This window comes from Canis aureus, chromosome 4, assembly GCF_053574225.1.
Source record: "Canis aureus isolate CA01 chromosome 4, VMU_Caureus_v.1.0, whole genome shotgun sequence".
Classification (NCBI taxonomy): domain Eukaryota; kingdom Metazoa; phylum Chordata; class Mammalia; order Carnivora; family Canidae; genus Canis; species Canis aureus.
Genome location: NC_135614.1, coordinates 8,382,428 through 8,402,653, shown reverse-complemented (window position 1 = coordinate 8,402,653; position 20,226 = coordinate 8,382,428). Strand labels below are relative to the sequence as shown.

The 20,226-nt window shown below is 44.5% G+C and overlaps 1 long non-coding RNA gene across 2 annotated transcripts in view; it reads right to left on the bottom strand.

Annotated features, from left to right (window-relative positions):
- Positions 1-477: 477 nt before the first annotated feature.
- LOC144312140 (uncharacterized) overlaps positions 478-20,226 on the bottom strand; it is a 28,061-nt gene continuing 8,312 nt past the window's right edge. Inside the window, exon 4 of one of the 2 annotated variants that reach the window (XR_013377581.1) lies at positions 478-749. This is a non-coding gene — a long non-coding RNA (uncharacterized LOC144312140). Of the gene's footprint in view, positions 750-16,763; positions 18,251-20,226 lie in introns of those variants that run through there. The other variant, XR_013377582.1, reaches the window with a different exon arrangement.

The window sequence follows — 20,226 nt, the reverse complement described above, 5'->3', positions numbered from 1 at the left end:
CAAAATGTAAGCATGTTTCTGAGAACATAGCCACATCCACCACTCACCCCCATTATTATTTTTTGCCCTCCATAGACACTTTGCCTTTCTTTCCCAAGTGAATCTATTCCCTGGGGCTCTGGATCCCGTGCCGTTCAAACCCTCAGGAATATTCTCTAATCTTTTGTCCTTCTCTGTCTCCTCTTCTTTTTCCTTTCTTCTTCCTCCAACTTTTCAGTCTGTACTACTGACTCCTTTTCTTGTGTATATACTGACGCCTTTCCCACCTTAAAAACAAACCAAACCCACCACCACCGCCACCACCATGACCACCACCTCTCACAACTCAATGTCTGCCTACAGGAACTACTTGCCCTCTTATCAACCATTCTTCCCACACTCTTTATAGGGGGCTTCGGAGCTCTCTCCACTACTTTGCCTCTCTGTTCAATCTCAGCACAATCTGTTCCTCTTTTGTTAATGAAACTTTTTTTTTTTTTTAATCAAGTCAATGATGACCTCTTGGCTATAGAATGCCAAGAATGCTTTTGAATCCTTCTATTCCCTGGCCTTTGATAACAGTAGACAGGTGACTACCCATGCAGCTTGTGGATACATGTTATCTGCCAGCATACTTGAAGATCAAGGACATATAAGAAGGTTCACATTGGGGCGCCTGGGGGGCTCGGTCGGTTAAGCGTCCAACTCTTGATCTCAGTTCAGGTGTTGAAGATCTCAGGGTCTTGACTCTGTGGTGGTGGTGGAGCCCACTTTAAAAAAAAAGAAAAAGAAGGTTCAGGTGATTTCTGTTTAACAGTTGTCTCCTCTAGGCTTCTATTTGCCCCTGGCTCTTTTTCTACCTCCCTGCTTTTCCTATCCCAATGTTTGCTGACTTCTCTTTTACCCTCTGTGTAAAGGTTGGTTTTCCCTGAAATTCCATAATTAACACTTGTTTTCACTCCCTCCTCCTCCTGTAGGCAGTCTATGGCACATGACCTGTGCAGTTGCAAAAGTCAGGTGTTCCAAAGGCCTCTGCTGTTGGATCAATGCTCTGCTGTCACCATCTTGAAATTCCTCGTTTTTGAACAGAAACCTCTGTCTTCTCGTTTTGCACTGGTTCCCACAAATTAAGTAACCTGTCCTACTCCAGGTGATCTCATCCACAACCAAGAATGCCAGCACCACCCATTACTGATGAACTTCCTAGGTGTTTATACCTAGTATGGAATACTACTAACTTCCTGCTCTGAGAAATGCATCATCAAATTCTAACTTCTTTTAACTTCTTATTAGCCATGGTGTGTGTGATGTATTCTAGCCTTCTGGTTTTCTGCCCCAAATGCTTTTACTCTTTCTTCCTGCAGGTAAAGCCACAGTTTTCCTCAGGAAGCAGTCTTGGGTCTGTTTCAGCAAATGAATAAGAGCTTGATTGTGTCCCTGAAATGCTACAGCAAAGAGTAAGGCTTGGGTGACACTGGCTTGGAAAATGTTCAAATAGGTTGTACTAATCTGTCCCCTCTGGAACTGTGGGAAAATCTTTACAATGCCTCTGTGAAATGTCTGCTGAGCAAAATCCATCAGCATGGATTAGTCGCAAAATGTGGCGCCAAGTAACTGAACAGGTAACAATGACAGGAAGTTACTTTGTTTCTGTTTTTTTAAAAAAGATTTTATTTATTTATTCATGAGACACACAAAGAGAGAGGCAGAGACATAGGCAGAGACATAGGCAGAGGGAGAAGCAGGCTCCATGTAGGAAGCACTATGTGGGACTTGATCCCAGGACCTGGGGATCATAACCTGAGCCGAAGACAGATGACAACCACTGAGCCACCCAGGTGCCCCAGCATGAAGTTATTTGATTAAAACTAATAGGATACTCAAAAATCTCTCCTGAATAATGATCTTTAAAAAGGATGGTTAGGTTGAGGCCATCTTGATGACAAAGTCACTTATAGAATCAAATGTCTTTTGAGATTGCTTTTGGTCAACTTGAGCATATAGGAGGACATTGCTTTGATGTTTCTATGGCAGTGAGTATAGGTCTCGCTCATCAGAGGGTGATTTCATATTATTAAAAAGGAAGTAAACTAGAAGGGAGTGGAACATAGCCTTGTCATATGCCATTGCTGATTGTTACCTGGAACCAAAAGTCTGTTCTTGCCAACTCTGGCTTTTGCAATGGCATTAAAATTCAGGATCTGTATTAGCATGAAAAAAATGACACCCACCCCTTTCCTGGTATCAGAGCCAACGGGTGAGGAAAAGTCATTAAAGACTGCATTACCTTGTATTGTTCTTTTCACATTTCTCTACAAGTTGATAGAAAGCTTAATGATGACCAATGGTAAAATAGTTATTCTTAAAAGATTCTTGTTCCTCAAATACAATGTGATAAGCCCAAACCTAAAGGATTTGTTGTTGTTGTTGTTTGTTTGTTTTGTGTTGTTTTTTGAGAAGCAAGTTAGCATAATAATTTGAAGAAAAGTAAGGGCTATTAGGGTTAAGGAATCCCAGTAACCGCTCTTTTCTCCTTGCCCCTGGAATGTTATCCCAGAAAACAGCCTCTTCATCTCTATCCCAAATGCTCCTTTTTGTTATAAGCAGTCTGGAATTGTGATGGTACCAAAGAAAGACAAAAAACAAACAGACAAAACAACAACAACAAACCAACAAAACCCTCCGGTTCTCTTCTTCAAAGTCCTTGCCTGTGTCTCCCACATATCCTGTCACTTTCCCACACCAACCCTGACTCCAAAGGCCTGTACTGGTCCCAATCTCCTTTCTGTTTGGTGGTCCTGATCTCTGTTATCTTGGCAATAACTTAAGGGAGACTAAAAGAATCTTAATTTTTATTTTCTTGCAGGACTGGATCATAATGAAAGAGCAGACACTTCAACAGCTCTCAGCCCACATGAAGAATGGAAACTGACACAGATTTTACGGGTGGCATCCTCGCCCAGCTTAGAATCGTATCTGCGATTCTCTCCTATTGCATATTCTTCCTCAATGGCACGTCTCATATCCAGTTAGAGAATTGGTGCCACTATCAGGAGGCAAAAGATGAGGACTTAGATATTTATTTTCCGGGCTCCCCACAGGCATTCTCACCGTCTTCTCTCTTCTCTCGGGCTATTGGCATCTAGAGATCCAGAACACCACCTGTTGGAACCAAAGGCACTGATACTGCCAGGCACTCCAGACACCTCGGAGCTGAATATGCTCTCCAAGTTCATGCCTATCCTTCCCTGATGCCTGGAATCCATATAACAAAATAAAAAGGGTATGTCAGGTCACCTAAACCTTCTACAACGCATGTAGAAGAGGAGCCACCATCTCATTGTGCCCTAATCACATACCAAAGCAACTCCAGCTCCATCAGATAGAGGAGTCCATTTAGATAAGGAAAACTCAGGATGTGAGAGACATTTTTTTCCATCACGAAAGCTTTTTATGACATCTTCATGAGTAAACGTTACATAGAAAAGGTGTTCTCTATCATCAAGGCTTATTCTCAGAGACCATGGGAGGAGAGGAGGCTCCAGCCAAGGCTGGCTTTAAAAGCATCTGCACCACAAGCGGCATGCCTCGTGAAGCAAACTGTCACCATGGTTTTGTCCCAGGCCTTGACCATACTTGAAAGGAAGAAAGAGGGGAAGAAAGGATGTCAGGAAAAGTGAACAAAGGGAGGGATGCCTGGGTGGCTCAGTGGTTGAGCGTCTGCCTTTGGCTCAGGTTGTGATCCCAGGGTCCTGGGATCGAGTCCTGCATCAGGCTCCCCATAGGGAGTCTGCTTCTCCCTCTGCCTATGTCTCTGCCTCTCTCTGTGTGTGTCTCTCATAAATAAATAAATAAACTTTTTAAAAAAAAATGTGAATGAAGGGAGCAGAAAGGGAGGAAGGGCTTGGGAAGCACTCAGACTTGCAGTCTCTGAACAGGTTTAATTCTGAGATCCAGCACCAGAGATGCCCACAATCTCACCCCCAGTGAGCAGCCAGTGGGGGCTGCTCGTGTGCACACGACCAGCAAATCTGTCTCCTTCGCGCATGCTTCACTGAGATAAGCAATCACCATCCCCACTTCAGCGGCTGTACTTACTTTCTCTACAAAAATATAACCCCTCATTAAGATCACAACATAATTTTAACGAAATGTTAATTGCTACTTTTGTTTAACTAACAACCCTTAAAGAAATAGACAATTTAGAGTTAGTTTGGATCAAGGTAAATATTGTTTTGATTCCCAAGGTAGCCAAAGGGCGGAGCATTTAGACCATCACTTTTATGGCTCCAGCGCCACCCAGCTCTGCACACAGGCCCCCAGGCTTCTGCACCCCAGCCCTCTCCATTCCTCACCGGTTCTGACCAGGGCATCGCAAGTGCACTGAGCCCCTGAACCTGGGGCACATGTATTTCATCTAACTTGCATCTTTCTTCACATTTCTGACTTCTCGACCGCATGTGCCTGGTTTCTGATCCGTAACCCTAGTCCTGCTGAATGCTGCAACCTGTCTGGTTGAGGCTCTGCTAGTTTGCCTGGCTCTAGCTAGTCTCCCTTCTAAGGAGGCTTAATTCTGTTCCCTGAACCCACAGCCACTGGCCGAGGTCCTCCCTCAGAACCCTAAGAACATTACCTGACTGAGAGGGAGCACCATCCTTCTCCAGCTGACGTTGCTTTGATCCATCTGCTGGATTGAATGGCCTGAAATTCCAGTCCCAACTCCCCACGCCCCGCTAGGTACTGCAGGTCAGACTGGCCACCCCAGGGGCCAGTCCCATCACTGACTTGACCTTGCGATCATTGTGGTACCTGGTCTTTTCTTCCTCAGTCTTCCTGCCTCAAGGGCCTTAGAGGTGTTATCCTGAAGCACAGCCAGGCTTGCCCAAGCTATGAAAATATCTCAGAAAATGACACAATGTGTTATTAGGCAGATGGTTTGTCAACATTCATAAAATACTGCATTCTTATCCTAGCACTGTCCTCCCACCAGTTCAGAAATAAGATCCAAAACAATAAGGAACCGGGAAGGTCTCTCTTTACTTGGTTAAAAAATGAAATAGAATAAAATTGAATGAGAATGTATGCAGAATGCTGTCAAGAGCTAGAGACAATCATTAAGAACTTAGTCAAATATTAGGTTATTCATGATCTCCTCTCATTATGTATATATCACATATATCTCACATATACATCACACACATATACATATATACACACGTACATAATACATGTATGGTCTGTTTCTCACTCTCTTTTTTTAAGATTTTATTTATTTATTCATGAGACACACACACACACACAGAGGCAGAGACACAGGCAGAGGGAGAAGCAGGCTCCATGCAGGGAGCCCGATGCGGGACTCCATCCAGGACCCCGGGAATCCCTGAGCCCAAGGCAGATGCTCAACCACTGAGCCACCCAGGCGTCCCTGTACAGTCTGTTCCTCATCATGATTAGCATTACAAAATATGAAGTATATTAAAAATCAGTTTCTAGGGGCACCTGTGTGGCTTCCTTGGTTAAGTGTCTGCCTTCAGCTCGGGTCATGATCCCAGGATCCTGGGATGGAGCCCGAGTTGGGCTCCTTGCTCAGCGGGGAGTCTGCTTCTCCCTCTCCCTCTGCGTTTGCTCTCTCTCTCTCTCTCTCAAGTAAATAAAATCGTTTTAAAAATCAGTTTCTATAGGCCTAGTAGTACTGTGAGTGAAGTTACAAATGCCTGCAAGTGGCCAGGTGCCAGCTAGGATCTAAATCCACCCCACCCACCGGGCACTCTTACTCTGCCCTCTGTCCAGAGTAGAGTAGAAGAGCTCTCTCCTTCTTCCTGGACAGCCTCATAATGGGGGCAGGGGGTGTACTGCACTGGCTCCCCCAAGACTGACGCATCTCAGCTGGAATGCAGTGACAAGGGGTAAGCCCGGAAGCCTCCTCTCTTCCCCTGCTTTATCAGTCCTCCCTGCACACTGTAAAGCCCAAGGGGACTGGACGGTCCAGGTCTCTGTTCACACAAGGTTGTGTTAAGAGGACCAGCCCTTTCCTCCCAACACTGCTGAACACATTTAGACAAACAGAACAATTTTTAAACAAAGTTAGAGCAAGGTCTCCTCGCACCTTGGAAAAGCTGTTTGGCCTTTGGGTGAGTCATTCCACCCACTGTGAAGTGGGCGGTTATAATAAACAGCACCTGCCTCCAGAGGCCCCTGCTAGGCTTTGCTGGCTGTTACGTTGTTTCTGTTGCCTCAGCATGTGTGTATCTTGTGCTTTGCTAAAGAGCAGATCTGCACATCTGAGTCACCAGTATGCGGGTGAGAAAAATATATGCAAACCATGTCTTCCTAGCTTGGCAATTAACTAATTAATTGAGAGCCAGGGTAAACAGTTGAGTCTAACATCTAAACTGCATTAATTACTGTTTATAGAACTCCAGGAAAAGCCTATGGGGAAAGGTACAGTCTAAGTGGAGGGCGGTGTGATTACAGTTGTGGCTGTCGGTGTGGGGAGGGAGGCCTGCGGTAGCTCTGCCAGGGCGCCCAGCTTCCTTGGGTCCCTGGCTCTGCCAGCCACTCATTTCGGTATTTTAAAGGAAGCTGCTTCATTTATAAATTGAATTCAATAAGCAAAATCATTGAAATACTTAAGATTCTTTGAAAGAGGCTTGGGATAACGAGAAGCTAGAAATGCATTAATTAGCACTCATGGTATATGGATGAGGATGGTTTAAACAAATGTCACATGTTAATGTTCGGTCAAGGGGTATCCTTTAAAGTAGTCACTCTGGATGGCTTTGCGGTTATTCAGTTCAATGCAATAAATATTTATTGAACACCAACTGGGCTAGACACTTAAGGGAATAAAAAAGATGAAAAAAATTACTCATTTGCAAGGAAGCTGCAATCTGTGGAGCTGACACATGAATGCAAACAACTAAGACCCTGAGATAAGTGCTAGAAAGTGCTAGAATCAAAGGTTCAGAAAAGATACTAAGATTGCCAAGCAGAAAGGTTAGTAACGAGTTTGGCTGGGACATCAGGGAGGGTTTGGGGAAAGACTTGTCCTTTGATAAAAGCTTAGAAAGCTGGTAATGTTTTGGGAGGAGGAGTTGGGGGGAGGAGTAGGATGTAAAATGCATTCAAAGTAGAGGCAACAGTAGATACCTGGAAGGCCCATCAGGGTACCCTAGTTTTCCTCCCTTCTCCCCTTCCCTTCTCATTTAAATCTTTCCCACCTTGAAATGATGATTGACATCCCACAGCTTCCTTTGTTTAGAGACTGTATGTTTACCTAGGGTGTGGACTGCAATATACAAACAATTTGCAATCTACAAGGCAAGGCAAGTGGTTGGAGGTAGAACCCGAAGTACTAATATGTAGGTGGGTTAGACAGAAGCTGCAAGTATAGCCAGGCAAAGGATCAAGTCTATATAACTAACTCATCCCCTTAGGTTTTCATTCAACACACATGTGTTTGGTGTCTACTATGTTCTTAGCATTATACTAGCCCTTGGGAGGTATAAAGAAAAGTAACAAATGGTCTCTGCCCTCAAGAACCTGTAGACAAGCAAAAGGGAGCCTCTAGAGAGGCAAAAGTGGGCAAACATATACATGAGCAGGACAGCAGATGAGGTAGGAATGACTAGATCATAGCAGGGACACACTGGTGGGAGGGGAGACATTTATGGACAGACAGGTACACAGGATTTAAGTAAGTGACAGATGGCATGGAATGACACAGTTGAGCTCTGCAGCCCTATCAGAAGTGGTGTTTCCAAGTGAATGTGTGATCAGTCATGGCCCACAGCTGTGGTTAATGGGATGTGGGCATGCTGAGACTCTGGTCAGGACAGATTTTAAGCCTGATATTCTTAAAGTTTATGTTCAGCATTCATTCATGAGAGACAGGAAGAAGTTTATTTTGCCTCAGTAAGGATTTTTTATATAGAAATACGTTAATTTACTAACCAATACACTTTGAGTGACTAAAACAGAATCAACAATCTCAATACAGTTGGCAAGACTTTCCCCACTTTCCTACAAATGGATTCTTAGATTTATTTTGTCTTTTAAAAAAATATTTTATTTATTTGAGATAGAGAGAACATGAGCAGGAAAGAGGAGTAGAGGGAGAGGGAGAAGCAGACCCCCCCCCCCCCACCAAGCAAGGAGGCTCGATGCAGGGCTTGATTCCAGGATCCTGAGTTCGTGACCTGAGCCAAAGGCAGACACCCAACCTACTGAGCCACCCAGGCATCCCTCTTAGACTTATTTTGATCTGAGTTCTTCTTGGGAGGCTCATTGAATAGTTGAACATATACGTATGATTCCCATCAGCGGTACAAAGGACCAACTTATATTTCAGCACGTAGGTAAGAAGCCATGTATGAAAACCTTAATTAATAAGCATCATCATCTAAATTTATCTCTATGGTAGTCTCTTCCTGGTGCAGATCTGCCTCTGAGGAGTGGTCCAGCTGGCCCTGCCTGAGAACAATTCCTATCCCCGAAGAAAGCAGAAACATATGTGCAAGTTATCTGCCCTGTCACCCCGTGAGGACAGTTTAGCATTCTGAGCACCCAAAGTAGATAAGTCTTCAGAGTACGTGGCCAGTTCACACCTTACCTTTGGAGCAGGTTTGACAGGAGAAATTGGAGAAGGTGTGAACACCCTCTGGTCCCACAGGGAGTGCTGATGGGACAGAACAGCACAGGCCAGAACGAAAAGATAGCCTGGGTCTCCCTCATTCTTTCAGTTGGATGGAGCCTAAACATAGGACCTTAGGTATCAGGACCTCTTTATTTTCAGACAAACACACCAAAAACCTCTCTATCCAGATCAATGCTGGGTCTTAAAAAAGAGTCACCTTCAGAAGTTCTCTAGTTAATTTCAAAATATATATATATATATAATTTGAAACTCTCCACGTGGAATAGACATTAAAACCTATGTCACCTTCTTTTGACCATTCTCAGTGAAGTTAGACTCTGACATTAAGTTAAAGAAGTGCAAAGTAGTGGGGGTGCTTACTAGGGGCCCTGATGTTTACCTGACATGGGGCACCCGAGTTACAGCAGGAGGAGCTAAGACACTGGCCAGTGCCAGAATGTGCTATAATACAAGGTTAAAAAGATGGCATAGGAGGAAATTGGCAATTCCTTCTGGCCAGAGTCATCAGAGATTTTTATGAAAGACTTTCTCTTTGAAAAACGCTTTGAATACTGGCAATGATTTCTTCCTCTTTTTCTTCGAGGGAGTGGGTCTTGAAAAGCAAAAATGAGATTCTTGGCCACATGGAGAAGGGAAGAAAATATCTGGGGAGAAAATCAAGGAGGGCAAGTTTTTTTTTTTTCCTTTACTTTCTGTGGTGGGAATAACTTTAGCAAAACAGAGCAAGTGGCTGCCTCAGGACTGTGATGAAAATCATTACTATGGTGCTAGGGACGTGTATCAATGCCAAAGGCACCTAGAGAATTGAGCCTCAGTGTGGGTAGGAGGCTACTCTCATAGTGGAGATCAGTTCAACCAAAATTGTATAAATCAATTTAATTCATTACTGAAGTTTCTCATCAAATATTAGAGGATGTTCCATGTATTTTACTTAGGAAAACACCTAACAATCTGTAGTCCCATAGAGACCAGCCCTCCTCCCCTAGAACCTTCTTTCCTTCTGTTTTCTTCCTACCTTCAAGCTCTACCCTTGAATAACTGACCTCAGGTCTATGTTTGGGGGTCAGTGGCTGGGCTGAGAAGAGTTGCCCTTTCGCCTGCTATGGCAAGTCACACATTGTTTTTGGTCAGTGCCCTGACAGCCCAGACACAGCCACAAGGGTCCCTCCCCACTGTGGGTCTAATATGGGCATCAGTGACCTCTGCTTTGTTTACCATTTCCTATGGAAGACTCCAGCTAGCCTGGAAGGTCTTGGCATCTGTGTGTTGCCTGGAAGTGGCATTTGGAGAACATACAACTGATATACCCTGCTTTTGCAAAGAAAAACAGAAAACTCATTATTTTCTATTTCTTTTAAACTAAGGTATAGGTGTGAGACCCAGGCTTCACCAATCAGACCCACTTGCCCAAGATTTTATTTGGGCATGAGAGTAGGGATATGCTATAGATCCATTTCCCTAGTTTATGCAGAGGCAGAGCCATCAAGCTTTTGAAGGTGGGATTGTTGATGAGATCGTGACCCTTAGGCAGAAGTAGGATCAGTGAATCAAATGAGTTCATTACTGAAGTTTCTCACCAAATATTGAAGGACATTTAATTCATTTTACTCAGAAAAGCACCTGATAATCTCCTTCTGCCATTTCTCTTTCTCTATCTCACATAGATGGCAATGCCAACTTAACGCATTCCTGTCTCAACGTTCTGCCCCAAATTCTCTCTCCATTCATCCAAGTAGCACCGACTTCACTTCTTACGCCCACCACACGCCATTTGGCTCTATTCCATCTTCCTCCACCATAACCCCTTGCCATTTTCAGTGTGAGCCCAGTCAAGCCAGTCTAGATTCCTTTCGGTTCTCTTCTTATAGAATCCTATTCTATAATTAAAATGCCCAGGAAAAGCATCCTATGTGATTTTGCAGAAGCCAAATGAAAAAAGTTTTATCCAATCCAACCAAAGGCCACAGAGATCAGTACTTTGTGCAAATTTATAAGATGGTCATAGACTAGACTGGAATTCAGGGTTTTGGGTGGTTAGTCCCGAGCACCCTGTGCCATGTCATACCTCTCTGCAGTGGCCCTGGAGGCTGGTGTGCCTTGGAGTTCTCCACACAACCATGGACCAGACCAAGGTGTCCTCAGCTTCCAGAGACAGATTGGGTTGAAAACTCTCAGAGTAGTATGGCCATGCACAATTGTGTGTAATCTAAAGAATTCTATAGAATAATGTAGTTTGGTGGATATAGGGAGTGCTGAGTGCTGAGCACTGTCCATAGAGGAACCAGGATGAACTTTTCTCTGGTGGAGTCCTCAGTATGACCTGAAAATACTTGCACAGGAAAAGTCCCCAAAAGTCCCAATAGAATCATCCAGGAGTCTCTGGCACCTGCGCGTTCCCTTCAGTCTCCACATTTTAGGTATTCATTGCCTCACCCTGGACTGTTGGCGTGTCTCCCTGACATGTCTATTGCTTTCCGGTTTCCCCCCCCCCATTATACACACAGCCACCAGAGTAATCTTTGTAAAGTTGGATCACTGATCACTTAGAAATCTTTTAGCCCACCAAAGGACACCTACGGTTTTGAAGCCCCTTGTATATTTGTCCCAACCTAGATGACCTGACATCTCTGCCCCTTCTCCAAATTATACATTCTATGAAATTGCTAAAGTGCCAGTTTTCAAACTTTACATTCTGAACTCACAACTACTTTATAAAGAATAATGTGACTTCTGGGTATTTATCTTAAGCATGTAAAAGTACTCAGAAAGAGCAGAAAATAAGTTCCATGTTTTTCTCATTGACATAGTCCACGTTTCTAAAACAGGACTGGGAACATAGGCGATGTTTAATAAATATTTATTATAGAATGAAATATGGGCAGTACTGGTTGTGTAAAAGGTATTATTGAATGGCTGTAGCAACTGGAGGCTGTATGGAAGCATACACATAAAGTGTTCGGTTTTGCGTGCATATGTCTGGTTGGTAATACAACTTTATTTCAGAAGCTCAAGAAGTCAGAAGGCAGTATATTTATTTATGCATTCATCCACTCATTCATGAATTCAATCAATTTATTCAGCATTGACTATAGAAATGGTCCTAAATTTTATACATCTCCATTTGAAAAAAATCAGATTAAGCTTTATATTGATCCAGAGAAAGCCACTTAAAAAACTTTAAAATAATTGGTAAAAGTAGTTCTTCTGGGATATACATAACTCTTTACACTACATGCCAAACTTAGTGGCTTCAGTGAAAGGAACTAAAAACCCAGGAGTTAATGTCTATACTCTAGATGTTCAGTGAGAACCAACATCAGATATGGACAATTTTTTAAAAGATTTTATTTATTTATTCATGAGAGACACAGAGACAGAGGCAGAGACACAGGCAGAGGGAGAAGCAGTCTCCTGCCCAATGCGGGACTCGATCCCAGGAACCCAGGATCATGACCAGAGATGAAAGCAGACACTCAACCACTGAGCCAGCCAGGTGCCCCAGATATGGACAAATTAATCACATCCATGATTTTCAAAGTTCCGAAAGTTCTATCCTATTTGCCATTAAGAGATTAAAAATTCACAGGAAAATGTATTGGCTTACCTGTTCATTGAGGAATAGTCATCAAATGTCTGCTATGGGCTGGCAAAAAGATGACTAAGACACAATCCTCATCCTCAAGAGGCTCCCTGTGATAGGGACAGCACATGAACAGATCTTCGGACAGTGTGAAAACCATGAGGGAGACAGAGTGCTCTCAGAATCAGAGCTGGGACACAATTTGTTTCCACTAATTATAAGATTTGCTTCCAATTGGGAAAACTGGATAACCACCTGCAAAAGAACGAGACTGGACTTTTTCTTTACACCATACACAGATATCATCAACTCAATATTGATTAAAAACTTAAGTGTAAAGACCTGCAACTGAAAGAGAAAATAGGGAAAAATCTTCATGACACTGGTCTTGGCAATGATTTCACGGACATGATGCCAAAACCACAGGCAACAAAAACAAAAATAAACAAGTGGGACTACATCAATCCAAAAAGCTTCTGCGCAGCCAAGGAAACAATCATAGAGTGAAAAGACAACCTAAGGACTAGGAGAAAATATTTGCAAACTGTTTACCTGTTAAGGAGTTAATATCCAAAATACAAAAGGAGGTCCTACAACTCAATACTAAAAACTCTAATAGGCTGATTAAAAATGAGCTAAGGGCTTGAAAAGATGTTTCTCCAACAAAGACATACAAATGGCCAACAAGGATATGAAAAAAATAAATGCTTGGGACACCTGAGTGGCTCAGTGGTTGAGCATCTGCCTTTGGTTCAGGTCATGATCCTGGAGTCCTGGGATCGAGTCCTGTATCAGGCTCCCTGTGGGGAGCCTGTTTCTCCCTCTGCCTGTGTCTCTGCCTCTCTCTGTCTCTCATGAATAAAAATAAATAAAATCTTTAAAAAAATAAATAAATGCTCAACATCACTAATCATTAGGGAAATGGACATCAAAATCAAAACCACAGTGAGGTATTACCTCACACTTGTCAGGGTGGCTATTATCGACAGAAGAAAAGACACTTAGGTACTGTGAGGATGTGAGGAAATTGGAACCCTCATGCACTGCTAGTGGGAAAGCGAAATGGTGCAGCCACTGTGGAAAACAATACTGAAATTCCTCAAAATATTAGAAACAGAACTACCATATGATCCAGCAATGTCTTCTCTGTATGTTTATCCAAAAGAATGGAAATCAGGATCTCAAAGAGATAGCACTCCAGTGTTCATTGCAGCTCTACTCACAGGAGCCAAGATATGGAAACCACCTGAATTTTCACTGACTGATGAATGGATAGAGAAAATGTGGTGAGCACGCATGTGGGAATATCGTTCAGCTATAACAGAGAAGGAAACTCTGCCACATGTGACAACGTGGAAGAAGCTTGAGGAAGTGATGCTAGGTGAAATAAGCCAGTCTTAGAAAGACCGATACTGCATGATTCTGCTTATATGATGCATTTAGATGGTCAAATTCATAGAATCAAAGAGTGGAATAGTGATTGTCAGGAGCTGGAAGGATGGGGAAATGAGGAGAAAAAGTTTCAGTTTATAAGATGAATAAGCTCTAGAGGCTGCTCTAAAACATGATGGCTACAGCCAATACTGATATACGCTTAAAATTCGCTAGGAGGATGGAACTCATGCTCCGTGCTCTCATCACAATAAAAATTTTAGAAATTAATTTTTTAAAACCCCGTTTTAAAAAATTCTTTTTTTTTAAAAAAAGCTCCTCTTTCTTACTTTTCTCTTGGCTGCCAGGAAGTTCAGTCAAGGTCTATGCCAGTTGCCTCCTCTTTGCTCTAGGTTTCTGGGATTCCCATTCTCCCCACTCCATTCATTACTCAGAGCTGAAACCACACATGTCACGTAAACCCTTTTATTGTACTTGTGCTTTTAACATTTGGGGAAATGGACAGGGCATAAATGGAAAATAAATGAATTCTTCCCAGAAGCATAACAGTGAGGAAGGCATTAGAGCCCAGGCTCCCTGTTTATCAAATTTGTGGCTCAGAGAGAAGCGCTCTTGCAGGAAACTGAATTGGTCAGAACTCTGAAAATCCAGAGCTTCTTCTGGAGACTTCCAGTGATATTTGCTTTATGAGTTGGAAGTGGGAGTGGAGTCAGGTGGGTGGGATATGCAAGGAACATCTTTATTGTGCTGGTGCAGTTGAGGGGGGTGCGAAGACAGGAATCGCAGAAAGTACCTTGCTTCCTTTGGAAACCTGCCTGCCTCTCCTCTATGCTGTTGGACTCTGTTGGCCTCCCAGCACCCTGTAAGTGTTTTAGGGGCTGGGATCATGCCTTTTTTTTTTTAAGATTATTTATTTATTTGAGAGAGATTGAGAGATTAAGAGAGAGAGCGCGAGAGAGAGAGCAGGCAGTGGGGCAGGGGGAGAAGGAGAGAGAGAAACTGAAGCAGATTTTGTGCTGAGTCCAGAGCCCAATGTGGGGCTCCATCCCAGCACCCTGAGATCATAACCTGAGCCAAAATCAAGAGTCAGATGCTTATGTGACTGAGCCACCCAGGCGCCCCCAGGACCATGCCTTTTGCCCTTGTGATCCCAGCACCCAGCACAATGCCCGATTTAAGGGGCACATATAATAAATGAACAGACATGAAACATTTCTTGTGAGCTTTGGCTTCAAGTCACTGAAGGAATGGCAATGGTGTTATTTAAAAATGGAGAAGCTTGGGGAAGAACAGGTGCACAGGTCAAGGGACGATGGAGAGTTTAGTTCACAGTGTTGAGCGTGAGGGGCAGGCGGTCCAGGTAGAAATGTCTACCAGCACATAGAAACTCCCTACAGACTCTATGTGTCTCAGTGTTCTCATCCGTACAATGATATCCTAATACAACCTCTCTCATGGGGTTATCGAGAAGGTCAGAAAAGATGATGTTAAGTAAAGTGTTTGTCACAGTGCTTGGTTCATCGAAAGCACTAAGCGTTAGCTAAGAAACATGCTACAGGGCTAATGTCGATCTCTTTCTCCACATATTTCATTTCATACTTGCTTAGTAAGTCTTGCTAATTTTCCCATAATCTATATAGCTGTGTCTGTTTCTCCCTTTCTACTTGTCTCTCACTTATTCAGACCCTCTTCCAATTTCAGAAAATGTATCTCAGTCTCCCCAGCTCTGTCAGACTTAGTGCCGCCAGATGTCCATCCTAGAGCATTCCCAGACGCCTCCTCTCCACTGGCACTCGTGACCTGCAGCAGCTCCCGCTGGGCACTGTAAAAAGTCAAAGTCAACTTGGTGCCCTAGGCCTGGCTTTACCCACTTTTCCAACCTGATATGCAAAGCCCATGATTTCTAGCCTTACCCAGACTAGGCTCTGCTGGCAGCAGCTACAGAGGACATCCTCTTCACTCACCCCAACTTAGTCACTCATTTATGCATGCTACTGAAACTGCCCTGAGCTCGGGAGCCTCGTGGGCTCTGCTAGCTTCTAGCTGCAGACTCCATGCAGGGTACCCAGCCCCTCCAATGTCAGCTTGCTTATCTTTCAAGATGAGGGAAGTAATGCCCTATGAGTATTTCGGTGTGACTGCAAATAAGCTAAGTGAAAGGGTCTGGCACACAGGAGGAGCTATAAACAAATCTTTTCTAAATAGCTTGCTGTTCACGTGTCTCAGGCCTGCTGGGAACCCACAAGCCTTCCCCCTCCCTCTTGCATTAAGGAGAGGGCAGCAAGCATCACATCCAAACAGCAGAGATGACATGACATTCAGGTCTCATGTTCAGCATTGCTCCGGGGGCTGGCGTTTCTCCTGAGGGAGTGACAAAGACCTGCCTTGGCAACTGCCTCCCCAAGGAGCACAGGTAGGTGTGAGGTTGGGAGGTCTAAAGTTGATGACCTAGTCCAGTCTTTTCTCATTTTGAGAAAGCAAAAGGCTGGGTCCTGGAACATGGAGTTTATCCTGGTCATGGAGTGAACAAGAACCATATTTCTCATGTTCCGAACCCAGCCCTCATCTGCATCACCAAACTTTCTCAGGGCAACTGGGTGGTTCAGTGGTTGAGCATCTGCCTTCAGCTCAGGGCATGATCCTGGGGTCCTAGGATTGGAGTCCCACACTGGGCTCCCTGTGTGGAGCCTGCTTCTCCCTCTGCCTGGGTCTCTGCCTCTCTCTCTGTGTCTCTCATGAATAAATAAATAAAATCTTTAAAAAAATGCTTTCTCATTATACAGGGTTTGTTCCCCTTTTAAAGTATTCAGTTAAAGATGTTTTAAGAGAGACTGTTCTATTTATCTTTGAGGCCCTAGCACTGGGTGCTAGGTACTTGTTAAATGTGTGATGAGTGAAGGAAGGAAGGAAATGGACTTCTGTCCCAGTGGACTGGGCCCTCCAGGGCTTCCCAGGGCCCCCTCAGAGGGATTCCCTGTTGTGCTGATGCAATGACAGGGTGTTCCAAAGCCTCTTCCCCTCTATGAACTGGGATGCACAAGAGGCACCAGAGCTTCTCATCAGACCTCCATACGAGGTCGTCAGAGCACCACAGAAGGCTCCAATGGGAACACCAGCCCAATGCTCCCCCAAATTAGACACTATTCTTTTTTTAAAAAAAAAAGATTTTATTTACTCATGAGAGACACACAGAGAGAGGCAGAGACATAGGCAGAGGGAGAAGCAGGCTCCCTGTGGGGAGCCCGATGAGAGACTCCATCCTGGGACCCCGGAATCATGACTTGGGCCAAGGGCAGGCTCAACCACTAAGCCACCCAGGTGCCCCAGACACTATTCTTATGATGCCTGTGAGCAGCTTACTTGGGGGAACAGCTCTTGACAAGAGATGTTCAAGAAGGGAAAGCTGCTCCTTGGCAGAGACCCGATCCTAATTGCAGGGAAGGGCTTGTCACCATTGGCTGCCTTTTCCAGGACTCCATAGTGGCAACCAGATGTCCCAGCCATATGCTGATTTTTCTGACTTCTGAAAATAAAAGATTGTCCCACCTCAAAGAAACCAAGTGTCCAGGTGGCCTAGTTGCAAGACTTCTTGATGCTAATCGTCTCTTGCTTGGGACATCACTGCAATGCATTTCTAAATAGGATACAAACCCTTAGGAAAAGCTGACCCCAGAAATAAAGAACATTTATTTTGGCTGGCAAGTGGAGTGCTGGCTCTGGGGACCCATGTTCTCCTCTGATCCTGACTTCCTTCCTTAGGAAGCCTGATGTTGCCATTTGATAACCTGTCCCAGAGAGCGTCATTAGAACCTGGGCTTACTGATGATGTTCCATTCTCCCTGAACACATACTCCGTCAAAGTCACCTCCACTAATGCAGAACAAAGAGGAAATGGCAGCTGTGCTGTCCCAGGCTTCCCTGGGGGCCACTGTCCCTGAGTCACTGCTGGCGACCAGGTCTGCTCTGATGCCGGTCCTTGTCAGCCCTATGCTTCTTTCAGGGCTGTGACTCAGCTCGGTGGCAGCAACAGTGGCTGGAAGGCAGCATTTGCTAAGCCCTGCTTCCCACCAACGTCGCCTGCCTCTGAGCCCAGGTGCAGACCTGTGCACAGCCCCGGGGCCCCGAAGCTGGCCGTGCGCTTGTGGCGTCTTTTGAGGAGCAATAGGAAGGTCTTGGTCCCTGTCAGATGTCATTTGCCCAAATTCCCTTTTGACAACTCACTCTTTCAATACTCCCCTGCCCTCTTGCCAGACTAAATGTCAACCGGAGGTTATCCAATAGAGTGACTAGTATTTCAGGTTGTTCCGATCTTTTCTATACAGCTGTCTGGGTGCTTCCTCCAGGCCTCTCACACACAAGGAGGAACCTACTTAATTTCCCTCAGGACCAGCCCTTCGTATCCTTAAAAATAGCATTCAATTTTTTAAATGACTCAGAATCCATGTGCGAAGGTCATTCACTGCACAGTGAAGGCAGCTTCTTCTGGCGGAAGGCTCACTTGGGAGACGGCATCTGGGCTCACCCAGCTCGTCGGTGGAGAGATCTGACCTCTGAGAGGATCATCCCCTCAGCAGAGACTGGGTTCTGCTTTCTGCTCTGTCACTTCACTATTTTTTCTCAGATGCACATCCAGATTGTTCCTGGAGCAGAAGGGGACAGAGCAGTGTGTTACTCATCGACCCCTAAACACACAGGCCATCTGCAGGCTGTGGCACTGTCCCATCTCTGCACCTCTGCTCACTCTGCTTTTGTCCTGTCACTTCCTCGTGGCACCTTTTTTAAAAAAAGACTTATTTATTTATTTGAGAGAGAGAGAGAGAGAGTCAGCACAAGCAGGGGGAGGGGCAGAGGGAGAAGGAGAAGCAGACTTCCTGCTGAGCAGGGAGACCGACATGGGGCTCAATCCCAGGACCCTGGGATCATGACCTGAGCTGAAATCAAGAGTCAGATGCTCAACTGACTGAACCAGCCAGGTGTCCCTTCCCTGTGGTGCCTTTAGAGGCAGGGAGGAACGTGGCCAGATCCTTCAGATTATCACCAAACCAGGAACCCCAAACAATCCAACAGAATTATGCCAGGTTGCCTTCTCTCCTTGTCCACTCGTCTTTTCCATGTGCTCAGATCCTGCATCTCATTGGTTCTGAGCAGTTTGGAGTTTGGGATTCAGTTCTGTGACTTCAAGGTTGCTCCCTCCCTCATTAGCTCTCCATCTAGATGCCTAGGGATTGACCCTGGAGCCCCCTTTGTCTGCCAGGCTGGTTTTGTCAGTCACAAGTGATGTTCTGCTGCTCACCCCAGGGGACACCACTTCCTTTCTGACCTACTCTGCCTTCTGGGAAGCTGATAAAGCAAGAACTCTCCTCCTTCATATCTTAAAATTCTACCCAACTTTCAAAGAAAAACTCTGCTTCCATGTGTGAACAAATCACTCCACATATCAGTAACTCATTTATATTTCTGTCCTGTTATTTACCCACCCCCCAAATAGTATAAGTTCTAGTTTTAGATGTGGATCTCTCTGAGCACAAACTTTTATTTGCTTTTTTCCCCCCTCCAGCAGCCTTTACTCTGCAGGAGAGCTAGAGGTGACCCAGTAAAGTAACCATTGAGTTGGAACAAGGTAGTCCACCGAGCAGGAAATTAAAAAAAACATACTCTGATTTCCTCACTTTAAATAAGTTTCTAACTTTTGGTGATATGACTATATGTGAAAAACCTCTACTTTCAGAGGGATGAGAATCAGAAGTATTAAGCTTATCATCCCAACCTTGTTTTTCCAATGGCAAGCATATTTAGGTTTCACTTTTCTCAACATTTTTTAAAAGGTTATTTAAGGGAGAGAGCTGAGGGTGAGGGGCAGAGGGAGAGGGACAAGCAGACTCGCCGCTGAGCAGGGAGCCCACGAAAGACTTGATCTCAGGACCCTGAGATTATGACCCGAGCCAAAGGCAGACACTTAACCAACTGAGCCACCAGGCACCCCTACTCTTCTCATCTTTTTTCTTATTTTTAAAGATTTTATTTGTTTATTCATGAGAGACACACAGAGAGAGGCAGAGACATAGGCAGAGGGAGAAGCAGGCTCCCTCCAGGGACCCTGTTGCGGGACTTAATCCTGGGGCCCTAGGATCACGACCTGAGCCAAAGGCAGATGCTCAACCACTGAGCCACCCAGGTGCTTCTACTTTTCTCATCCTGAACACAGCCTACACTGGTGTGTGTGCAAGTGTGTTATCTGTGCTCAGTGCTTCACAAGATATACTGGTGATCTCAGGGTCTTTAAATCTTTGGGCAGCACTCTAATCCCCATCACCTTGAAGGCTTACAGAACTCACTCCTGCTTTCAGTCAGGAATCTGTATCACATTGCATTTCTCCTTTTGGATGGAAATGAATGTTAATCAATGTAAAGGAAATTATAACCTTTTGAATTTCAGGCTATCACATGACTCTCTAGGCTGAAATCTCCTACAAAGGAAAATTATTGCTCAGGTGACAATTGCCAGGCCTACTCACTCCATTCACAGACCATTACAAAAAAAGTTGTTTTTACCTGTATTCATATATCTTCTATGCAGCAATCATGCAGGTTTTATGTGCCATTAGCTCCAAGAAGT